Raw genomic sequence first — 20,443 nt, 5'->3', positions numbered from 1 at the left:
ATGTGATAGAATGCATTTTTTTTTGTTTTGTTTCATAATACATTTTTTGTTGTTTTTGAAAAAAGACAATTTAAAAACATTTTTTTTTTGTATTTTTTTAAGGGATTAAATCCAGGGCTAGAATTAAAAACTGAGAAACATACCCAACTATTTTTTATTTTTATTTTTTATTTTGAGGCAGGTTCTCACAAATTTGCTTAGAACTATGCTACATTACTGAGACTGGGTTTAACTGGTGATCCTACTGTCTCAGACTCCTGTACCTGGCCTAGAACAATTTTTAGAAGTTATATATCACATATTATTATGGATCCATTTAAACTTATACTATAAAGTGCCCATAGATACTTGACTTATTTAAAATAAATTTGTAAGAATGGGCAAATGCCATTTATAGGCACTTAGATGTCACAAAATAAGACAGCTTTATTCTAGTGATCCAATATGACCCATGAAAGCTGAGACACATATAGATATTAGATTCACAACTTTCTTTTTTCTGGACTTATCATGGGAGGCAACTCCAAAACCTTGAATGAGTGAATGGAAAAAATTTTATTTTACCTGATCATTATTTGGTAGAAAAATTGTCTTTTTCTAGTGATGTTATAGGGTTTTCATTTTCCACAAACAGTGCATGATGGCACTCATGCCTTGAAGCTGAAAAAGTTTACCACATAGAAGCCAAGAACACAAAAACTGTCTTTATCAATAATAAGAAAGGGAATTAGATACATGGTGGGTAGGGACTGCAAAAAAAAAAAAAAAAAAAAAAAAAAAAAAAAAAAAAACTTTTAACAGAGCTAAGTTTTATAGCAAATAGAGTGATGAGCCTATACCCTCAGCCGCTGCCCTGCCCGGCCCGCGCCGCTCCCTCGCAGCAGCCGCCCCCAGCTGGGCCGCCTCCGCCCGCGTGGACGCCCCGGGCGACCCCCGACGACGCCACTCGGCCCCCTGGCAGGCAGGCGAGCGGGCGGCCGCGCCGCCGGCACCGCGGGGGTTAAGTGGCCCAAGTAAACGTAGCTGGGCGCCGCCAGATTCTCTAGCCCAGCGCCCTGCGCCACCGCCCTCGGCCTCCCACCCGCCGGTCCGGACCCGCGGAGCGACCACCGAGCCGCGCCCGAGCCAGCCCCGCGGCAGGAAACGATGAAGGGGGACACCAGACACCTCAGTGAAGAGGAGGGCGCCAGCGGGAGGGAGGACTCCATCATTCTCATCAACGGGGCCAGTAGTGACCAGTCCTCCGACTTCAAGGACGCCCCTTCGCCCCCCATCCTGGAGGCTATCCGCTCGCCCGAGATCAGAGACCGCAGATCCAGCTCCCGCCTGTCCAAGAGGGAGGTCTCCAGCCTAATCAGCTACACTCAGGATCTGACAGGGGAAGCAGATGGTGAAGGAGAAGATGGGGACAGCTCCGAGGCTCCTGTGATGCCAAGACTATTCCGGGAAACCAGGACCCGCTCTGCAAGCCCAGCAGTCCGCACCCGAAATAGCAACAACAGTGCCTCCAAGTCCTTCACACGTCCCACGCGAGGCCGCCAGGGCCGCAGTCACGTGGACGAGTCTCCCGTGGAGTTCCCGGCTACCAGGTCCCTAAGGCGGCGGTCAACAGTCTCGCCAGGTACGCCGTGGCCATCCCCGTCCACTGCTTACCTCACCATCGACCTCACGGAGGACGATGTGACACCACAGAGCAGCAGTACCCCCTGTGCCAGCCTAGCTGAGAGCCAGCAGGAGAACTCGGAGACCTCCCAGGTGGACGCAGAGGGGAGAGACTCCGACAACACTGAGTACCAGGATGGGAAGGAGTTTGGAATAGGGGACCTGGTATGGGGCAAGATCGAGGGCTTCTCCTGGTGGCCTGCCATGGTGGTTTCTTGGAAGGTTACCTCCAAGCGCCAGGCCATGTCCGGCATGCGATGGGTCCAGTGGTTTGGTGATGGCAAGTTCTCTGAGGTCTCTGCAGACAAACTGGTGGCCTTGGGGCTGTTCAGTCAGCATTTTAACCAGGCCACCTTCACTAAACTGGTGTCATACAGGAAGGCCATGTACCAGGCCCTGGAGAAAGCCAGGGTACGAGCTGGCAAGACCTTCCCCAGCAGCCCTGGAGACTCTTTGGAGGACCAGCTGAAGCCCATGTTGGAGTGGGCCCACGGGGGCTTCAAGCCCACTGGGATCGAGGGCCTCAAACCTAACAACAACCAACCAGTGGTTAATAAATCGAAGGTGCGTTGTGCAGGCAGTAGGAACTTAGAATCAAGGAAACACGAGAACAAGAGTCGAAGACTCACAGTTGATGATTCAGCCGCCTCTGACCACTGTCCCCCAAACAAGTGCCTCAAGACAAACTGCTATAACAATGGCAAGGACCGGGGAGAGGAAGATCAGAGCCGAGAACAAATGGTTTCTGATGTTACCAACAACAAGAACAATCTGGAAGATAGCTGTTTGTCCTGTGGTAGGAAAAACCCAGTGTCCTTCCACCTACTCTTTGAGGGTGGGCTTTGCCAGACATGCCAGGATCGCTTCTTTGAGCTCTTCTACATGTACGACGATGATGGTTACCAGTCCTACTGTACCGTGTGCTGTGGGGGCCATGAGCTGCTTCTCTGCAGCAATGCAAGCTGTTGCCGATGCTTCTGTGTGGAGTGTCTGGAGGTGCTGGTGGGCAAGGGCACAGCGGAGGATGCCAAGCTGCAGGAGCCCTGGAGCTGCTACATGTGTCTCCCCCAGCGCTGCCACGGAGTCCTGCGGGGCCAGAAGGACTGGAATGTCCGCCTGCAGACCTTCTTCACCAGCGACATGGGGCTCAAATACAAGGCCCCCAAGTTGTACTCTGCGATTCCCGCAGCCAAAAGGCGGCCCATTTGAGTCCTGTCACTATTCGATGGGATTGCCACAGGTTACTTGGTCCTCAAAGACTTGGGCATTAAAGTGGAAAAGTATGTTGCCTCGGAAGTGTGCGAAGAATCCATCGCTGTTGGAACCGTGAAGCACGAGGGCAACATCAAATATATGAATGACGTTAGGAACATCACAAAGAAAAATATTGAAGAGTGGGGTCCATTTGATTTGGTGATCGGTGGAAGCCCATGCAATGACCTATCAAATGTGAATCCTGCCCGGAAAGGCCTGTATGAGGGCACTGGCCGACTCTTCTTCGAATTCTACCACCTGCTCAATTACTCACGCCCCAAAGAAGGGGATGACCAGCCGTTCTTCTGGATGTTTGAGAATGTTGTAGCCATGAAGGTCGACGACAAGAGGGACATGTCATGGTTCCTGGAGTGCAACCCAGTGATGATTGATGCTATCAAAATTTCTGCTGCTCACAGGGCTCCATACTTCTGGGGAAACCTACCTGGGATGAACAGGCCTGTGATAGCATCAAAGAATGATAAGCTCCAGCTGCAGGACTGCTTGGAATTCAGTAGGACTGCAAAGTTAAAGAAAGTGCAGACAATAACCACCAAGTCCAACTCCATCAAACAGGGGGAAAACCAACTTTTCCCTGTTGTCATGAATGGCAAAGAAGATGTTTTGTGGTGCACTGAGCTCGAAAGGATCTTCGGTTTTCCTGTGCACTACATGGATATGTCCAACATGGGCCACGGTGCCCGCCAGAAGCTGCTTGGGCGGTCCTGGAGTGTGCCCGTCATTCGACATCTCTTCCCCGCCCCCCCAAGGACTATTTTGCATGTGAGTAGTTCTACCTAGGCCTGCTGGGGCACCAGGGTTCCTGGGACAGAGCCAGGAATCAGAAGGCACCCTGATCCCTAAAGGCATTCCAAGTCTGCCCCCAGCTGAGCTGTTGGGTCTCCCCTCATACCTTAATCCTCCTGCTCACTGGGAGCAGAGCCACCTGATCCTCTCCTGCAAGGGGCGGCCAAGGTGCCACCCCCTTGTGCACAATTCCAACCTGGCTGCTCTGAGCAGCCAAACACGGTGCTCATTTTTTCTTCTAAAACTTTAAAACTTGAAGTAGATAGTAAAATGGCTTTTTTCCTCCCTCTTGGATTTACCACTCAGAGAAACAATGGCTAAGATACCAAAACCACAGACCCACAGCCCTCATATACTCAGGTTAGAAATCCAAATCACCCAAGACTGTTATTGCAAGACTTTTAAAAAGTGTCTATAGCTCTGTGTGTAGTTGTAGATGGTGAGGGACATTTTAAAGGCCCAGCATGAATTTTTTTTTTTTCCCCTAGGGCTACCAGAAGAGGAAGTGATACCTCTTGTGATACCAAATTCCCTTTGTCTCAGTCCAAGGCCATTAGCCATTAGAGTATTTCTCACCATGATGGTGATTCAGCAGGGATGACATCATCATCATCATCTCATTCAGGACAATTCCCCCCCCAAATAAACCCAAGGGCAAGAGCCCCCCTTAACTAAATCCCTCCTGGAATCTGCAATAGAAGCCTCTGGAGCACTCAGGAAGGGATGGGCTGGAATTATATATAAGCTGCCATATATTATAGTCATCTCCCTCTTTCCTGTGTGCGGGGCATGAAGGAGGGGGCTGAGCTAGGTAAGACCCCCCCCCATCCGTGCACCTACAGGCACAGGTCCCCAGATGAGAACCTGGATGCTCACATTCCTCATCCTTTCTGGACATTCAGGGAAAGAAGCACATTCCTCACACTTGCCCCTCATCTAAGAGATGGCAGGGGAAAGCTGCAATAAAAGCTGCATCCTTCCTCCAGAGATTTTAAAATCCGAGAGGTCGGACAAGCTGCATTTCAGAAATGCTGTTGTAGTGGTTTTAAACACCTTTTACTCCTCTTATCTGGTGCTATTTTTAGAATCAGGAACAACCTTGACAATGTTGAAGCTTTTTATACACTTTTTTAAAAATACTCTCAAGACTTCTATTTTTATGTTTAACATTTGCATTTTTTTTTTTTTTTTTTTTTGGTAACTGGAGCCACATAACAAGAATGGGGAAAAACCGTGCCTTGTTTTCAACTGTTTTTGCTAATTTTTAGTCTATTTAATTAAAATCAGTATTTCTCTAAAAAAAATAAATAACCAGAGAAGAGTTTGCAGGTTTCCAACATAAAAATGATAACAAATTGTGAAGATGGAGATTGCCCTGATTTGACAACACACTCTACACACATCTTGGATTATAATGCTAGGTCTCATATCTAAGTACAAATAGCAGATTCCAAATAAATATTAAAAGAATTCGCCTGCGGCGAATGCCCCCTGGACAGAAAAGACAAGAGAGGCTGGCCATCCCCCTGGCCTGAGCGGGCCTGGAGTCCTAATGGAGCAGCTGGAGTCCTAATGGTGCACCACTCCTCGGCCTTTCCTGGAGTGCAGCATGCCCCTATGGCTACCGGGGCTCCTGGTGATATTATTTAAATAAATACTTTTTCTTCATTGCCTCTGAAGATATATACTCTGTGATTCATTGCCCAAAAGATGAAAAAGACCAACCAATTATACAATTTTTTTTTAACCATAAGAAATGTGTTTTACTCTGAAAAACAATTTGAGATCTTGGCCAACTCCATCCTCCTTCTCTTCTACATCTCCACATTCCTCCTCCAGCTCAGGCTCAAGCCCACTTACCTGATCATAGGTCTCTTAGCCCTAATCCACATAGGGATGATGATAATTTTAGGGTACATAGCTACAAGTGTCTTTGTATCAGGATTTGGGGGATGACATCAAGTATCAATCAGTTATCTACTTTTACAGGTTTCTGAGGGCCTTCTCCATTTGTGCCACCTGCCTGCTGAGCGTCCTCCAGGCCATCACCCTCAGCCCCAGAAGCTCCTGCTTGGCCAAGTTCAAACATAAATCCCCACAGCAGACCCTGTGTGTCCTTGTTTTCCTGTGGGCCTTCTACATGTCCTTGAGTGCTCATTTCTCATTGTCTTCTACTGCCATTCCCAATGTGACCTCACATGGCCATGTGTTTATTACTCAATCCTGAACAATTTTACCCATGAGTTACTTCCTCAGGCATTTATTTTCTGTATTAGGTGTATTCCAGGATGTCTTTCTTATAGGACCCATGGCCCTCTCAAGTGTGTACATGGTGGCTCTCTTGTGTAGACACCAGAGGCACTTCCAGCACCTTCAAAGCACCAGCCTTTCTCCAAAAGCATCCCCTGTACAGAGGGCCACCTGGACCATCCTGTTACTCATGAGTTTCTTTGTGCTCATGTACTGTTTGGACAGCAACTTCTCCTCCTCAGGATCTATATGGGAAAGATGACCATGGTTGCTTTAATGTCCAGATGATGGTGGCCAATGGCTATGCCACAGCCTGTCTTTTGCTGTTAATCTGCACTGAAAAATGAATTTTTAACTTCTTAAAATCATTTTGGTTAAGATAGCAAAAATTTAAGTACTGATGATACATAAGTTCTCCTAATGTGCCAATACACTGGCTTCTAAATAATAAATCCTGTCATACAATAGATGCTCTCTGGATTATGTGAATATGGAGATATGCATTTTTTGTTAAATCTCTTAGACATGTAAATAACAAATGTTTCACAGAAATTTCAATGCTTTACCTCTTTGAGATAACACAAGTGTCCCACATATCTGCCTGGTGTCAGCAAAAGATTCTTATGAGGAAGATGTGCGTTAGCCACTATAAACATATGGACAGTATTTATTATGTTTTAGTAAGTGCTTTAAATGAGCTGTATTTTTCCCAACTAAATATGTCAATATTTACTGCCATGAATTACCACCGGAACCACCAATTGTTCTTTTACTGATCTGCTAAAAAGAATGGAATGTAGGGATTTAAGATATCATATATAAACCAGTTCTCATAATAGCATTATTATCAATAACCCATGATGGAAGCAACTCAGTGTCCAAAAGCATAGGAAAGTATAAGCAAAACATGGCCTTAGCATATTATGGGATATTATTCACCCTGAACAAGAACATCAAAAATTGCTTGAGACCATAATTCACAAACCTTTAATGTAGAAGGTAGAACTGAGCTTAGAAACACATACAGACAGAAAATAGATTCGCAATTACCAGGACCTGAGGAAAGGTGTCATTGAGGATTTCTTATTTGACAGCAGGGAAGGGACAGATGGAAAGATTTCAGTGAAAGACACCAAGAACAGAATAGAGGAATCAGTTTGAGTACTTCTACTGTGCAGTAGAGTTCGTTAAAATAACCTTAAGTCTGTTTCAAAATAAAATTCACAATATGTAAAGACAATTAACAGCTGAAGAGGTGAAAACATTTATTACTATGATTTGATTATTACAACTTATGTACATGTACTGAATTACCATAATGTCCCACATCAAAATGTATAAATATATATCTTTAAAAAGAGTTTTTGGTAAGTTTACTACAGCTATAAAAAACTCACTGAAATATAAATAATTTTATATTTCATGATTATAAAGATGCCAGAATATGATTTGTATAATTTTCTAACAGTTTTAATGCATCTTCTAGGGGAAAAGCATTTTTTATCCTTAATAAAGTTACTATCTGATCCAGCAATCACACTTACAGATTTTACCCACATTACTTCTAAACTTATGCCCACAGAAATGGTGTATGTTGCTGATGACTTGGTCTTTGTCCCTAATGACAATTGAATTAAGAGGACATGGTTTTGAGGAAAAGGAAAAGCAGGTATATTGCCTTTGTAAAAAAAAAAAAAAAAAAAAAAAAAAAAAATGTACAGTGTACTCCAGTTCCAGAGGCTGTAATTCCGCTCATTACAGGGAACAAGTTTTTGTTTTTGTTATTTTATTTTGTCTTGTTTTATTTTGCTTTGTTGTTTTTTATGCTGGTGATTGCACTCAGGGGCTCTCACCACTGAGCCCCATCCCAAACCAATTTTGTATTTTTATTTAGAGACAAAGTCTCACTGAAATGCACAACACCTTGCTTTTTCTGAGTCTGGATTTGAACTCAACATACTCATGCCTCAGTCTCCAAAACTCTGGGATTATAGGCATGAGCCACAGTACCTGGTAGAACAAATTTGTTGTTGTTATTGTTGTTTGTTTGTTTTTGTAGAAGCTATTCAAACACTGCCTGCCAGATATTCCCTGTAGGAGAACTGCAATCCCCTTGGTAATTTGGGAGACAGCCATTCCTTAGATTTTCAGGTGCCATGCCTGAAGGCTGAGTGACTTGGTTCCTGTGGTGGGTATGTGCTCAAGGCTGTTTGGGTCTGGGAGGGGAAAAGTAAACTTTTTTCCTAGCCCCCCAAAATAAGGAGGGGGAAAGGGAGATGAGGAAAAGAAAACATGTCCATTTAAAAAAAGGCTTAGTGGCAGATCACCAAGAGCTCTATTCAAGCCTGAGGCAGACCACTACTATATATGTAACTATTGACAGCAGCTCTATTAACTAACACCATAAATTAGAAAGAATACAGACATTCTTTTGCAAATTAGTGGAGAAGCAAATGTATTTTCCAAGAAATATTTATTCAACAGAAAAGAGTAGCCTATTGATCAGCTCAACAATAAAAATGAAACTTAAATGCAGTTTACTGAGTAAAATAAGCCAGGATGCAAAGGGTACTTCTTTTATGCCATTTATATGACCCTCCTGAGAAGGAGACAATATAGAATAGACTTGCGGCTACTGATTTTCAGGGTTGGACAAAAGTGTAGCCCTTTAATAAAAAGTGAATGTGGCCTGGCATCCTGTGCCTGCAGCCAGCTTCTCAGGAGGCTGAGGCAGGACTGCATAATCCCACAATAGTGAGACCAGGCTGGGCATCACAGCCAAGACTCTGTTAAAAAAAAAAAAAAAACAGAGACAATAAGAACAACCAGCGACAACAACAAAATACTGAGGCCACTTTCAAGGTGAAGGATCTTTTTGCACTACGCTGGAATAACACATAAATGGATGCCTGCCATTTTTCAAAATAATGGAATTCATTTTACAAAACCCTGAACTCTAGTGTGGGAAAATAAAAAGAAAAGCTTTAAAATAGAGGTGAACTGAGGAACTCTGACAAGTGCTGTTTGAGCTGGAAACTATAAGACCATAGATAACATCTGAGGTCATGTACACCAACACTGTGCCCTAAAAGATAAGCAAGCTTGTTACAGAAGCATTGATTAAGAATTCATGAACAGCTCTTAGAATAAAACAAATATGTATATGGTGGTTAGTGGACACAGGGCTGTGTACTCTTAAGTCTAGACTGAGACCTGCTGCACTGCATCATGATCAGAGACATCAACATGAACTTATTTAGCTTGATAATGATACATGTGAATAAATCCAGAAACAAAGATGCAAGTGTGTAAATATTACAATGAGTATATATACAGACATGGCACCCAGTTCTTGTAAAGGTGGTCCAGAGTAGTGACACATAGTGCCCAGGTCTTGGTTCCTGTTACAAAACAGAACTAGTGAATGGTGTCAGTAGGAAGAAGAAAAAGTGTAGGTCCACACCCCACAAATATAATGACATTATAATTTATAGACTAAGATTCTTTCATGAGAAATCCAGAATCCAGTTAAGTTTCCATACCATGGAAGAACACAAACCAGAAAATATTTCTGATTCCTGTGATAGAACCAGTAAGGACTGAGTTCTCTTTCCTTTAAGAAAATGTCAGCAAAATAGAAGAAAACTTGATGAAATTTTACCTAAACACACTGGAACAAAAAGAGAGATGCAAATCAATTGAAATCAGAAATAAAAATTAAGACATCACCACCAGGTTTACAGAAATAAAAAGGGTAATCAATGAGGGAAGACTGAGAAATATTGCATGCAACCAATTAGTTAACTGGGAAAAAATCAAAAGGAGATAAATCAAGGCGCAGAGGCAGAATGGCAGAATTGATCCTTGTCCAGTCTGCCATCTTTGTTTATATCAATAAATTTAATTAGGGCATTGGCATCTGTAGTACATTATTCTTCCTGTGTCATTAGGCAGGTTAAAGAGTTAGCAACACCATGCAGCCTATTCCTCAGATAGATACTATACTTGCAATGTGCTATGTCAGGAGTTTTATGTAGCTCTAAAGAAAGACTATTGTTTAAAGTTACTGTTACATGGACAGCTTCAGGCATAGTGGACCTTTGTAAAACATTGTGGTTGTCTAACTAGAGAGTTTTTGTATTCCCAGGAGCTTTGTGTCTGAGATAAAGGTCAAGGCTGACTTTTAGAAGATACGAAAATAAATGAGTCATAAAATGGAGTGTACATTTGTAATTTGAGCCTCTCAGGAGGGAGAAGATAGAGAATGATAGGTTATCTCTTTGATGTTTCTTGTTCAATTTCATGTGGATGTAGCTCAGTGATGAAGTACCTCTGGATTTAATCCCCATTAATTTTTAAAATATAAAAAAATATGAAAAATTTGAATATGTAAGAATTGAAGAGATCAAATAAATTTACAAAAAGTTCCCAAGACAGACCATTATTTTGTGGGTTTACTGGTGAAGCCTATTAAACTTTTGAAAAATTAATACAAATGCTTATCAATCTTTTCCAAAACTTAAAAGAGTAGGGCATATTTTCTGATTTATTCCATCAGTCTATATTTTTCTGATACCAAAGACATTGATAACATTATTATATATTTGTCAAAACCCATAGAATATTCAAAACCAAGACTAATGTAAACTATCAACTTTGAGGGATAAAAATGTGCCAAAAAAATTTGTCTTATGAATGCAAGGGTGGTACAACATAAAAAAATCAGTAAATGTAATACATCATATTAACACATAAAAGAAAAATCTCAATGATAATTTCAGTTGATATGAAAAAGGCATTTGACAAAATTAAAGACTTGTTAAGTTTTTCTTAAGAATTACAAAAACTAGGTAAAGAAGTGAACCTTCTCAAAAACATAAAGCAAGTTTATGAAAAAACCACAGCTAACATTATTCTAAAAAGGTAAATATTAAAACTGTTTGCTCTCATATCCAGAACAGGAGAGGTATTCCCTCTTTTACCTCTGCTGTTCTACATATCCAATGTTATCTCTATCAAAATCCCAATTGCACTTTTTTTTTGAAGAAATGACAAAGCTGATCATCAAATTCAAACCAAATGGCAAAGGGCCACAAATACCACAAATAAAATGTTTTTGAAAGAAAGTTAGAGAAATCATACTTCCTGATCTCCAAACTTACTATAAAGTTATAGTAATCAAAACAATATGGTACTTGCAGAAGGACACACACATACACCAATGGAAATGGGACACAACCCAAACATAAACCCATGCATCTGCGGCCAATTGCTGAGTCTCCTCCAAGCCATTACTCTCAGCCCCAGAAGTTCCTGCTTTGCAAATTTCCCAAATAAGTCCCCACATCAGAGCCTATGTTCCCTGGTTTTCCTGTGGGTTTTCTACATGTCCTTGAGTGCTCACTACTCAATCTCTACTGTTGACAACTCCACAGTAAACATGCATGGTCTTATCTTTATTACTGAATCCTGCACAATTTTACTCATGAGTTGCTTGCTCAGGCATTTATTTATTTATTTATTTTTGCATTGGGCATATTCAGTGACATGTCATTTATAGGGCTCATGGTCTTCTCATGTGGATACATGGTGACCCTCTTGTGCAGGCATAAAAGGCAGTACCAGCACCTTCAGTTTAACAACCTGTCTTCAGCTGCATCCCCTGAACAAAGAGCCACCCAGACCATTCTGCTGCTCATGGGTTTCTTTGTGTTCATGTACTGTTTGGACTGCATCGTCTCCTCCTCAAGAATTCTACAAAACAATGACCCAATAGGTCATGGTATCCAGGTCATTGTGGCTATGTGGCTATGCCCCAATCAGTCCTTTATTGGTAATTACTACTGAGAAACAACTTATGAACTCTTTAAAATCATTATAGAGGAGTATACTAAGTGTTTAACTTTGAGTGATGGACTGGTTGTGTTAATGAGACTTTGAACAGTTTTATAATTATGAAAAATTGTATGTGCATTCTAGGTTAAAGAAATTAATACATGGTTTTAAAGTTTTATAAGATAAACTGATTTAATTTGATACACATAGATGGAAAATATGTAATAGATAATTTAGCCATTTACCTATAAGATGACACAAAATTGCTACATTTCTGCTTGATTTCAGCAAGGGATACCTGAGAGGTTGTTCTCAAATTCATAGCTTGGGTTACCCATTCTGGTATATACATAAAAGTGTACAATACTTTTATAAGTTAATAGTCTCAGTGATCCGTATTTTGCCTAATAAAATATGGTAACATTTATCACCATAAATTAACATATGATCCATTAACTGTACTTCTCTGTGTATAGCAGAAAAAAATTGAAAATATGATTTGTATACCTATGCTTATAGTAGCATTATTTACAATAGCCAATGTTAAAAATAACACAATACACATAAGTAAGTGAATCTAGAATCAAAATCTGGCCTGGAATTTTTTGGCTTTCAATAGCAAATAAAAAATTGTGGCACACCATTCACTACAGAAGAAACTTCAAGACCCTGTATCAAGTAAAATGTGTTGCAAAAGAAAAAATATTGTCATAATCTACTTTGATAAGGTAGAGTTAGATTCTTCTCATTTGTAGTGTTAGAAGATAGACTGGCAGGTTTCAAGGACTCAGAAAGTAAGACAATGGTGAATTTGTTTTATTAGATAGAGTTAGAGTTTGAAAGAATAAAAGGCACTGGGAATGGCTGATGGTTGCAATTCCATAATAAAATGAATGCACTAAATGTTAAAAGTATTACTCATATGTATGGGCTGGGGATGTGGCTCAAGTGAGTAGCACACTCATCTGGCATGTGTGAGGCACTTGGTTAAATCCTCAGCACCACATAAAACTAAAATAAAGATATTGTGTCTGCCTAAAGCTAAAAAATAAATATTTTTTTAAAAATATTGTTCATATGTCATATGTACTTTCCATAATAAAAATATAAATTAAGAAAGAGACTCCAGATGTTGCTCAGTGGTAAAGCATCCCAGTGTTCAAATCCAAATACTAAATGTTTCAAATGTGAAAAAAAAATTAAGCATAAAAAATAATCAAATGCATAGAAATAAACTTAACAAAGGAAGTGGAAGACTTTAACACTGAAAACTATATTATATTATGTTTAGAGAAATTTAAGCAGTTACAAATAATTGGGAAAACATCCCATGTTTATGGATTGATAGAAACAATAGGTTAAAATATCCACACTACTCACAGCAGTCTACAGATTCAATAAAATTCCCATCAAAATTCCAGTAGAATAATTTACAGAAATAGAAAAACAATCCTAATATCTATATAAAGCTAAAATCACCCAACTAGTATTTGAATGTGTCCTCTCCATATTTAAGGTATTGCCAATATAATATTATTAGGAGCTGGGTCTTCTAAAAAGTGATCAGTCCATGAAGGCTTTTATAGAACAAAGCAGAAGGCATTATACTTCCTGGCTGCAACATGTATTCAATGCATATAGTAAATAAAACATTGTGATTCTGGAATAAGAATAAACGTTCAGACTAATGAAATAGAAGGAAAAATGCAGAAATGTGCTCATACGTACACAACCACTCTTTCACAAGATGCCAAGAATGTATAATGGGAAAGTTAAGCCTTTTACACTTCCTTTAGTCTACTCAACAGAAAGTGCTGGGGAAAAGTTATATTCACATACAGAAGAAATTAAAATTTTATCTAACATCATTCTAAGCAACAAATTCAGAAAAGATTAAAGATTGAAATGTGGCACCTGAATCTACAACACTCCTAGAAGAAAATATAGTAGATACATTTACCAATCTCTCTTTATCCTTTCACCCCCAATGTGTTAGATATACTAATTACTCTGATTTTATAATTACAAAATATATCCATGTATCAAAATATTACACTGCACACCATAAATAGTTGTCAATATTATCTGTCAATACAAAATTTATTTTATATTTATATTACATTCATATATTTGTTTATTTAGTACTAGGGCTCAAAACAAGAGTTATGCACATGCTAGGCAATCCCTCTATCACTGATTCACCCTCAACACAATACAATTTTTTTTAATCTAAGAAAAAGTTTGAAAGAGAAATAAAAGAGCTATGGTGGTGTACTTGTAATCCCAGTGACTTTAGATTCTGTGGCAGGAGGTTCAAGACCAGCCTCAACAACTTAGCAAGACCCTGTCTCAAAATAAGAATTAAAAAACACTTGGGGGAGGACTGTGGTTGTGGCTCAGTGGTATGGTACAGTGCTCACCTAGCATGTGCAGGGTGCTGGGTTCAATCCTCATTACCAGATAAAAGTAAAATAAACATATTGTGTACAAATACAACTAAAAAACCTAGGTTTTTTTTTTAAAGACTGGGGATTTGGCTCACTGATAGAGTAATTCTGGGTTAAATCCTGGTACTGCAAATAATAATAATATATATATATATCATTTATCACAAAGAAGGCATATAAATGGCCCAAATAGTAATAAAATGCTAGTTTATTACTATTAGTAAAAATAACAATAATAATACATTCAGAATACATAGGAAGTTCCTAGAACTTAATGGCAGTAACCTAATAACTTATTTGAAAATGGGCAAAGACAGATAGCAGATGATCCATGGCAATCATTAGGCATGTGATCTTGAGAAAAGTACTTCATTTCCCTATTCACAGTTTTCTCTTTGTTAAGATGTAACCAGGGTAATTAACCTAAGTATTACCTATTGTTATAAATTTATTGTGTTATCATCTAGATTAAATCCATTCATATGTGTAAAATACTAAAAAAAAAAAAAGCTAAGTGCTTTTTAAATACTAATTATTCTCCTTTTGATTCTGAAATTCTCAGAAGCCTACATTGTATGTCAGGGACAGCTGAAAATATCACAGACAGAGCCAAATCACCACCCTAAGGTGGTGGATTCAGCCACATGTGGTAGTGCACACCTGTAAATCCATCACTTCTGGAGGCTGAGACAGGAGGATTCCAAGTTAGAAGCCACACTGAGCAACTTTTTGAGACTCTGTCTCAAAATGAAAAGTAATTGGTTGAGAATGTAATTCAATGGTTAATTGTTCCTGGGTTCAATCCCTAGTACCAAACAAAAACATACACACACACACACCACTAGCTTTGGCTATGCTCTTCTTCTTAAGAGAAAATCTCATGGTTTATCTGTAGATCCAGTGTTGAGAAAGGTGTTCTTGTAATCCACTCCTTTTTTTATCTTAGTGTTTACTTTTGTTCCTTAAATAAGAATTTGTTCCTTGACTACATTTTTTTCATATTTTCCTTTGCTTTTCCCTGACTGGGGATCTCAGAAATAAGTATTGAAGAAATGAACTCATGAATGAATTAGTTTTTTTTCCATAAAATTCGGCAAAGAACCTGATTAGACATTTATCACAAAGAAGGCATATAAATGGCCCAAATAGTAATAAAATGCTATCAATTACTCATCAAGGAAATGTAAAACAAAACTAAAAGTAATATATCACAACCCTTATTTAATCATTACATATTATCTTCACAAATTTTAACCTTATCTTCTACCCAATAAATACAATTGTAATTTGTCAATAAACCAATAAAGAAATCCCATAATGTGACATTATTTCATACTTGTTATGCTAACAAACAAACAAAACTAAAGGTGATGACTGTTGAGAAAATGGTAGATAAATCGTGATCTTTTTATATTATTGGCAGGGATATAAATTGGTACAGCATGTAGGAAAATCAGTATGAAACTGGCAATAAAAAATAAAGTGGGCCAGGCATGGTGGTACACACTTGTAATCCCAGCAGCTCAGGAGAATGAGGTAGGATGATTGCAAGTTGGAGGCCAGCCTCAGAAACTTAGAGAGACCCTAAGCATCTTAATGAGATGTCATCTCAAAATAAAAACTAAAAGGGGCTAGAAATGTGGCTCAGTGGTTAAGTGCCCCTGGTTTCAATCCTTGGTACAAAAAAATAAAATTAAAAGTAGAATTAATGTGTTCCTGCAATCCACCTTCTCAGCAGATGTACAAATGAACTAAAAGAAGTATCCCTATGAGATATTAGAACTCCCTGTTTAAGACAGATTAACAAGAGCCAAAATACCCAAATACCTTATGTACACAGACAGATAGTTAAGGAAGACATGGTATGTCATTTGTTATGTATAGAGAAGGAAATCTAGAGAACCATTATTAGTTGTCTTAAAAGGCACTCCATTATGCCAGGTTAGTTTGTAATTTCTCTCTCATCTTCTATTTGTGTCTGTGTTGATCATCTAGGTTGGCTTAAGTCAGGTCCAGATGTGCCAGGAGTCAGACGGAGACTTGCACTGGGATCACCACCCACCCAGACTAGGATCCTCTCTCCTCTGGATTCTCTTCTATAGTTTCTGATGTCAAAGGTCCTAACACCTGTTTTGTCTGGTCAGAAGGATATGGTTTCTATTATCACTGTCAGGCCAGTTCATGGGAAAGATAAATGTGCATAACACCAAATAAATGGGAAATAAACCCACTCAGGATAGCTCTCTCAGATTTTGACACCAGAGAGTCTTGTAAAAAGCCTAAATATTCGATGTCTAAATATTTAATATCTATGTTTATTACACATGTAGTTATAAAATATTTGAAATGGTATTGATCATGTTTTTTTTCATCAACATCTACAAAACATAGGCTTTGAGTGTTCTATAATGTAAAATTCTCCACCCATATATAGCTAATTAAAATCCAAGTGATTCTTGAGAGTAAATTTTCATTTCCTTTTTCTCCTCATTGGAATCAATAACATCAGATATTTGAGTCACGTATAAGTTAAACTTGAAATCTCAGTGAGCTTTAAGGAAAACTTTTATTGACACTGTATCCAAGCTATATCCTCTCTTACTTGTCACTCACCCTACTCTTGTCTTTAATATCCCTCTTAAAGTTGCCTGCCACTTCCCATGGCCCATGTGCTGTTTATCTAATCAGCTGTTGAAATTTATGTGAACTGTCCCACTCCACCAGATAGCTGTCCCATCCAAAAGGTGAATACCTGGTATCTGGGCTATCACAGGGGAACACAAAATTCCATTTGCTTTATAATCTAGTTTTAAATAATTCTTTATATTTGGACTTTGAGATTATACCTATTCTTGAAAATATTTCTAAATATTTAAATTAATGTTTATCTTAATTTATCCAGAAGTTAGAACAGGATTCCTTCATACTAACTATCCTGCCCTACAATATGCAGAAAAAAAATATTCACATCATTCATGTTAGGAAACAAGATTCTCAGACACATGTAACATAGATAATAGATTGTTAAAAAAGCATTTTTGAGAAATTTTGATTTTTGTCTGTGTGTATTCTATGTTACTATTAATATTCTGCTATAAAAATAAAAATTCAAATGTTATTTTATTATTTTTAGATGGAAATACCAATATTCAGCATTGTAATCTGCTAAAAAGATATAGCATGCTATCAAAAAGGTATAGCAATGATTGGAACTATAATATTCTGGTATCCAAAGCATATATAAAATAGTAAAAAAAATTGATTTGAGGGCATACTGGGAATTGAACACAGGGGCACTCCACCACTGAGCCACATACCCAGACATTGTTATTTTTTATGTAGAGATAAGGTCTTGGTAAGTTGCTTAGCACCTTGCTTTTGCTCAGGCTGGCTTTGAACACACAATCCTCCTGCCTCAGGTTCATGAGTCACGTGGATTTCAGGTATGCATCCCTATACCTGGACAGCTTAACTTTTTTATTTAATATGATCTACCTGTAATTCCGGTAACACATCAGGCTCAGGCATGAGGATCACAAGTTGAAAGGCAGCCTCAACAAATTAGTGAGGCCCTAAGGAACTCAGTGAGATCTTGTCTCTATAAAGAAAATAATTTTAAAAAGGTTTTGGGATGTGGCTCAATGATTAAGCACCTAAATGATCTATAGCTTTTTATAGTAGCTTATGCATTTTGCATGAATATAGATAATTAAATTTCTTATCCTGTGTCATTCTCTGCTACTATTATTATTAAATTATACTAGAGTACAAAGATAGTCATAATTTTACTTTATGGAACTTTTAAGTTTCTTTCAAACTTTATACATTGCCACAGATTGAACATCAATTATTACAATGTTACTTACATTCTATGAATGGATATGGACATATTGCATAAGTATTTAATTAGTTATTATAGTCACCAAATTATTTGTCAATGTATTAGGATCTCTTCATTTCAATTTGTTTTGAATATTTTTCTTGAGGTATAACTCAAATAAACTGTGCCTACTATGACATACAAATTAACAAATATATAAAACATGTAAAAGTATAATCACAATAATCCTCCAAATATTTTTGGTGAATCTTTCCAGTGCATTCTCCCTGCTCTTCTTGGCTTCTTGAGCTGTCCCCAGGACAGGTCCACATCCTAGTTATGCTAGGGTAGTGGGACAGGTTGCTGAGAAACTAAAGAAAAGGTAAGACATGTATCTATTTAAATATGCTCTTGGGGATGTTCAATATACAAAATACATGCATAAAAGACATATGAGAACTTCATAAATTTCAGTGAATTAACAGAAAGTGAAAATATTTACTTATATTAAAAGAAAAAATCCACTACTGAATAACTAAGCATTTGCATCCTTACCCCACAGGGATGTTAAGAACCTCATCATTTGTTTCTTGGTGCTGATTAACACCAAAGGACTCAGTGTGGCATAGCCATTGCCCACCAGCATCTGGACACAACAATGAACTTGATCATTGTTCCATGACATTGCAGAAGAGGGGGAGACAGTGAAGTCCCAAAAGTTTATGACCACAAAGAGACCCATGAGCAGCAGGATTGTCCTTGTGGCCCTCTGTTCTGGGGATGCTTTTGGAGACAGGCTGGTATTGTGAAGGTGCTGGCACTGCCTCTTATGCCTGCACAAGAGGGTCACCATGTACCCACTGGAGAGGGCCATGAGTCTATAAGGAAAACATCCTGGAAGGTCACAAGGGAGAAGTACATATACCTGAACAAGTAATTTGTAGAAAAAAGAGAGCAGGACTTAGTAACAAACATGAGACTGTGTGTGGTGACATTGGGAGTGGCAACAATAGAGATCAAGGAGCGACCACTGATGAGCATATTAAAGACCCACAAGAAGGAAAAGCAGCAGAGGCTCTGAGGTGAGGAGCTACACTTGAACTTTGTCAAGCAGCAGCTTCTGGGGCTGAGGGTGACAGCCTGGAGGACACTCAGCAGGCAGGTGGCACAAAAGGACAGGCCCCTCATCAGCCTGTACAAGTAAATCACTGACTTACATATTATGTCATCCCTTAAACCCTGAGACCCCAAAATGTCTGCAGTTATGAACCCCACAGTCAGCAGCATCACTAGGTGGTCAAGAGCTAAGTGACCAATGGTCAAGTCAGTGGGCTTGGGCCTGTGCTTGAGAGGAAATGTGGGGATGTGGGAGAGAAGCAGAGCAGTGTTGGCTATGATCCCATCACTGATTTCACAGAAAAACATGGTGCTCAGGTGAGGAAAGCTGGGAGCTTCACTGTTCCCATTCATCCTCATGAAGAAGCAGGTTTTGGTGAGAATCTGAGAAAAAAGTTTTTACCATGAGTATCACCATCCTCATCAATCCTTCCTACACTATGGTCATCAGCAAAATGTGTGGGTTCTTCCTCAGGCATTCTTTCTCCCTGCAGAGCCCAAGTCAATCCCACATCCTCCTGAGGCTTCAGAACTCTCTCTCATCTGCCCTCCAGGACAGACTCACAGTTGGATGGACACACACAAACTGCCAGACCCCACAGCATCTCCACACCGCCATGTTACACTTTTCAAATGTAAGCAGAATGCCTCTTCCTCTCTACAAACCTGATAAAGTCCTCAGTTCAAAGTAATAGCTCTAAATATGGGATTGAATTTGAATGACAAAATTGTATCAGCGAAGGGGCTGGGGATGTGGCTCAAGCGGTAACGCACTTGCCTGGCATGCGTACGGCCCGGGTTCGATTCTCAGCACCACATACAAAACAAAGATGTTGTGTACGCCGAATACTAAAAATAAATATATAACTAAATAAATATTAAAATTCTCTCTCTCTCTCTCTCTCTCTCTCTCTCTCTCTCTCTCTCTCTCTCTCTCTATCTCTCTCTCTCTAAAAAAAAAATTGTATCAGCCTGGAAATAAGATCCTCTTGGGCAATGACTGCAAAGAGGGTAGCCATGCAAACACTTGTATTATGTTCAGGTCTTCTTTGTTCTGGTTAATGGCTAGAATATGATTTATTGGTAGAACACATATGTGTCTAAGATGCGTCTGAAGTCACAAACTGTGACTTTATGTAAATGATCTGATGCTATTAAATTCAAAACTAGAGAGGTCAACAAATACATCTGGACCATTAATATTATTTGAAAATACGGGTAATCACAAAAATTGCTTCTTGTAGTTATTGTC

The 20,443-nt window shown here is 39.2% G+C and overlaps 3 pseudogenes; 2 read left to right on the top strand and 1 right to left on the bottom strand.

Annotated features, from left to right (window-relative positions):
- Positions 1 to 1,088: 1,088 nt before the first annotated feature.
- Positions 1,089 to 4,466, top strand: LOC101971479 (DNA (cytosine-5)-methyltransferase 3B pseudogene; annotated as a pseudogene).
- Positions 4,467 to 5,433: 967 nt separating this feature from the next.
- Positions 5,434 to 6,356, top strand: LOC120883638 (vomeronasal type-1 receptor 90-like; annotated as a pseudogene).
- Positions 6,357 to 18,610: 12,254 nt separating this feature from the next.
- On the bottom strand, positions 18,611 to 19,545 carry LOC106145497 (vomeronasal type-1 receptor 90-like; annotated as a pseudogene).
- Between the last annotated feature and the right edge of the window lie 898 nt (positions 19,546 to 20,443).

Source organism: Ictidomys tridecemlineatus, chromosome 11 (genome assembly GCF_052094955.1).
Source record: "Ictidomys tridecemlineatus isolate mIctTri1 chromosome 11, mIctTri1.hap1, whole genome shotgun sequence".
NCBI classification, from domain to species: Eukaryota; Metazoa; Chordata; class Mammalia; order Rodentia; family Sciuridae; genus Ictidomys; species Ictidomys tridecemlineatus.
This window is presented reverse-complemented; position numbering and strand designations above follow the sequence as displayed.